We start from the raw sequence: 5,563 nt of genomic DNA, 5'->3' as shown, positions 1-5,563 counted from the left end.
GCCCCTTTGTCGGACAAAGTAAATGATCGGGGATGCACTCTCTCTGACTGAAACCAAAGCTGATGGTAGCCAATTTCAACCATTGAAATTTATTTTGCAAAATATATTTATATAAAGATATACATATATTATGGTTTCAAAATGTTTGCAAAAGGTTTTAATTCATGGGATCCATGTGAGTAGAGAGTGCAGCATTGTATCTTACAGTCGAGGGAGAGGTCCTCTCTTGTCGGGCAGTGTTTGATCATTATGGACTGAGAGGTTAAGTGTAAGACCATTGAGAGTAATAACTGATGGGCTAATCTTGCATCTTCCCACAATCCTTGGGTTTTTATAAGGTGGCTTGACCCAAGGACCATTTAGTGTAAATGTTGGACCCATTAAGAGCCTATGGTGATGGACTCAGGGGTTCATTGTCTCTTGTAGTGAACTCGGCCTGGCCTTGTAGTAGAGGTTGGGCTAAACCCATGTGGGTGATGTGTAGATCAATGTTTAGGTCCCACACCATACAAGGATACCCAACTGGGCAGCAGTTTGGAGGATAAGAGAGCACATGGACTTAATGGGCCTAAAGCCCAATTCGAACCAGTTTAATATGATTAATTAAAGAGGGGCAGTTCTAGGATTTAGATCAGCAGATAGGATAGGGAGTTATCCCTATCCACTCAGAGAGTACAGATCCAAATAAAGATTTGTATTTGGAAACTCCTATTGAGATTAGGATGGCTTATCTTTATCTGCAGATAAGATAAGGGATTATCCTTATCTCTTAAAGAGAGTCCAGATCCAAATACAAGATTTGGATTAGGAGACTCCTAATGGGATTAGGAGAAGCTCTCTTTAAGGCTATAAATAGAGAGGAGGGTGAACCCCAATTCACCCAATCAGATTACTGATACAAGAGAGAAGACAACTACACTTGGATTGATGCCATCTTCTGCTCTTTCCTTCTCCTGTTGTTGCCGCCATTGCTAGTTCAATCTCCACCTATAGGAGTGACCAAGAAAGGTTCTTGATATCATTTTTTGGAGAAAAACTGATCTGAAGTCATACTCACTCGCCCTTCATCAAATTCTTGGTGAAGAATCAAGTTCTTGCTGAAGAATCATCCTACCGATTCTACTCCACCCAACACTGTGTCATCTTCAGTGGAAGAAGTCTTTGGTGATCTCCTTGGGCGTGAATACCTTCATTAGGAGTTACTACTACTCTATATCAAGTATTTCCTTCTCCTACCTTTTGGTTTCAGATCTGGTTTGGTTTAGGATTCAAGATTGATCCTTGAAAATGCAATTTTCTAAAATAGGGAATGTGATTCCCACATGGGAGAGAGAAATTTTTGAAATTTTGCCGAACCTACCTGTAGGGTTCGGCCATCCATATGATGGATCTCTCATCCCTTCAGTTGTATCAGGGCCAGGTTCAAATCTTGAACCAAAAAATTGATCAGATCTAAACTGCACAAATAGGCAGAAGACGTTCTACCCTATTTGCGCAAATAAGAGATTTTCTGGGAAATCGGATCTCAAATTAAGGGCTATTGGTCTGAAATTAAATCTTTTAAATCTAATTTATATTTAGAACTGTTCTTTATATTTATCTTAATTTATGGGTTGTTCGTACGGTGGAGATCGTAATCATGATTGGCGCAAGAAATCTGCACTTTGTAGTTCTTTTACATTCTGGTCTAAAATTTTTTTTTATTTTCCAGACTAAATGTATAGGAATTTGATTTGTTGTAATATTAATAGACAATTAGGGTTTTTCTATTTTATTTCAATCAAGATCAAAGCCGATTGTGCAGAAGGAAGGATTTTCGCAGATTAGGGTTCCCCCATCTACGATTTGCAATTTGAGAAACTGTAAGCTGCGAACTAACCTCTGTTTTGCAGGGTAGCAGCTCTAGGAACAGCCCTAGTACTGATTCTTGAATGCCTTTTATCAGTAATTTAATTTCAGATCAATTCTTGAAATAAAATCTTGAATTAAAAATAAACCCTGTGGTTCGATAGGGGCTATTCACAGCCCTAATTTTTCACTCTTGGGTCAAGGGATTGATAGTTAATTGTAAGATCTAATTCGAACAACACCTGTAAAGCCCAGCTTTAATGTGTTAAAACTGCTTAAGCCCATTAATTTGCATTAGAGATATATGGGTCGAACTGCTCTTTTCTATTCAGCCCATATACTTAAATAATATTAATAAGTAATATTGTGAATTATTTTGGGCTTTAATAATGGGTTTTACAGATATTAATTGATTGGATCAACTTTATCCCTGCATGTGATGTGCAACGTTCATGAGCCATAAGTACTTGGCCCATGCTAATACGACAGTGGCTCTTGCGCACACCATGGCTGAATGCACATCATTGCCATGGTGTCCCTAAATTTCATTGGATGATCCTCCCTTTGTGGTGGGCCCCACACCTCCTCGAGAGGATTCGTACGAAACTTTAGCTGTTTAGGGCCCATCGAAATCTAGCTTTATGAAAGTCAATGGGAACCACTTTGGTTTGACCTAAATTAAACTAGAGCGTAACTTTTGTTCCCTCCTAAAATATGAGTGCATGTGATAGAGAGATTCATATAATGAACTCTCTAAAGGCCTTCCATCATTAACATGAAGATGGGTCATTTAGCAATGAGGAAACGCACCATAAAATTGGGCTATCCATTGGTTATTGGATCTGTTGGAATGTTTCATAAGATGATAGGGGCATCATAGACCGATGTGAGAGGGGCCTATCCTAAAATGGAAGACTCTCTCACGGTACCTTGCCATTCACGAATATAATGGGTGAGCACTCACCGGACAGAAAGGTTTAACCTAAAATGGCAATGAACCTTGTCTAACAGAGGCCAAAGGGAAAGCTCATAAGATGAGTGGATATGATCCTTCACAGAAAGGTGGTGGAGTAATGTAGTTGAAATAGTTAGCTCCATGCACCCTATGTGATTTCCCACAATTCCAGATACATAATTCGTAGTCTCCGTCACTGAGATAAGAGGGAAATCTCTTAGATGAATAAATGGAAATGGAACATAGATTAAAAGCCATACCTATGTGAACAACATGAATCAAATTAGGATGTGAGCTAATATTTGTTTTTCCCTTTATCAGAAATGGCAAACGAACAATTCGCTAAACTGTTGGACAACAACAAACTTAAGGGCACAAACTATGCTAACTGGTACCGTAACCTTATGCTGGTCCTCACTTCAGAGAAGGTGGACAAAGTAGCTAAGAATCCTATCCCAGAACATCCGGGTGATAGGGATTTTGAGGCCCGTAGGAGGGAATACCAGGAATGGGAAGAGAAAAATTCCCTAGCCCGTTGCTATGAAAGGATGAGAGATCCATCGTATGGATGCCCAAATCTTGTGGAATAAGGTGGGTGAATTTCAAAAAAAATTCTCTTTCAACTGGGAATCGAATTCCCTATTTAGAAAATCATATTTTCAATGATAAATCTTGAACCATAAACTGAACCAGATCTAAACAAAAGCAATGGGAGAGAATTATACCCGATACGGAGAAGTAATATCTCCCAATGGAGGTGTTCACGCCCAAGGACGGATCCAAAGACTGCTCCCACTGAAGATGGCACAGTGCAGGATGGAGCAGAATCAGCGGCCGGAGGGGTTTATTGCACAAAAACGCCGGGACGCAGGCTCCCGAAGAGGGAAGCCCAACGAATGTCAGATGCAAAGCCCCGCACCTCATTAAGATCATATTGGCATACTCTCCCAAAAAAGAAAGAGCAGACCCCATTCAGCTCAAATGGTCCCTTATGAAGTCTCTATTGGTCTTATTCTTATTGTTGTTCTCCTCCAAGAACCTATTCCTTCGCAATAAATAGTAGGATGGCACGTGAGCACAGCTTCCTATCAGTCCTTTCACAAAGAACTGATATCAAGATCAAATCTTGACTTCTCCCTCAACTGGAGATCGAACTGGCAAGGTAGGCAGCAAGAAAGAATTCTACAAAGTTGCTTAATTCTTTCTTCTATGATTTCAGCTCTGAAGAGGATGTGAGTATGTGTCTTCTAAAGGCTGCCGCCCCTTCCTTCTTGTGTAACCCTAAAGGATCAGCTCCTAATCCAATTAGGAGTTGCTGATCCAAATCATATTTGGATCAGAAATCCCTTTAGGTGATAAGGATAAACCCTTATCCTATCTATAGATTAGATCAGCCTTCTCCTAATCTCATTAGGAGGTTCCTAGATCCGAATCACATTCAAATCTGGACTCTCCGAGTGGATAGGGTTAAGACCCTATCCTATCTGCTATTCCATCTCAGAATTCGCCCCATATTTAACTCATTAAATTAGCCCAGTTCGAAATGGGTTTAAGGCTCATTAAGATTATGTGCTCACTTAGTCTTCCTATCAACTGCCCAGTTGGGCTTCCTTGTATGGTGTGGGACCCAAGCATTGATCTACACATCAATCACATGGGTTCGGCCCAGCCTTTGTTACAAGGCCTGGCCGAATACACTGTTATGGACAGTGCACCCTCTGAAACCCATAAAATGTGCTCCGTACCTAAAATGAGCATTTCCCTTCTTGGAGTTCTCCATGCTATATCTCTTGACTATTTTGTCAGTGTAAGCAGATTGGGATAATCCTATTATCCGCTTTGATCTATCTCTATAGAGTCGAAGACCCAGTATATAGGAGGCTTCTCCAAGATCTTTCATGGAGAATTGCTGTGAAACCACACTTTCACCGTAGTTAACATTCCTACATCATTTCCAATGAGTAGAATGTCATCTACATATAGAACCAAGAAGGTAACCTTATCTCCACTGTAATTCTTGTAAACACAGGGTTCATCCGGATTCTGCTTGAAATCAAACGATTTGACAGTAGAGTCAAAATGGATATTCCAACTCCTAGAAGCTTGCTTAATTCCATAAATGGATCCATTTAGTTTACATACCATGTGTTCCTGACTAGCAGCAATGAATCCTTGCGGCTGTTGCATGTAGATATCTTCAGTAAGATCTCCATTCCAGAATGCAATTTTGACATCCATCTGCCAAATCTCATTATCATGATACGCTGCTATAGCTAGCAGGATCCTAATGGATTTAAGCATGGCTACAGGCGAAAAGGTTTCCTCATAATCGATGCCCACTTTCTGAGTGTTCCCTTTCGCCACCAAACGAGCTTTGAAGGTCTCAACCCTACCATCGGGGCCCTTCTTCCTCTTGTAAATCCATTTACAACCAATTGCTTTTACCCCGGAGGGCAGATCTACTAGAATCCAGACTCCATTGGTCTCTAATGAGTCCATCTCTTCTCTCATGGCCTCCACCCACTTCTAGGAATCTATATCCAACATAGGTTCCGCGTAAGTCACGGGATCCTCCTCACTAGTCAAGGTTTCCACTAGGTAACTATCCTGGTCATAACCATAACGGACCGGTGGTCTGGATACCGAGTGGATCTTCTATGTTGGTCACTACCTAGAACTTGTGGGACATCTTCCACTGCTCTTGAGCTCTCCTCATCAATAACTACTTCCTGACGATGGGTGTCTAGGATGCAATCTATT

This window comes from Nelumbo lutea, chromosome 6, assembly GCF_056320005.1.
Source record: "Nelumbo lutea isolate HS-2025 chromosome 6, American lotus-T2T, whole genome shotgun sequence".
NCBI classification, from domain to species: domain Eukaryota; kingdom Viridiplantae; phylum Streptophyta; class Magnoliopsida; order Proteales; family Nelumbonaceae; genus Nelumbo; species Nelumbo lutea.
Note: the sequence above shows the minus strand (reverse complement) of the source record.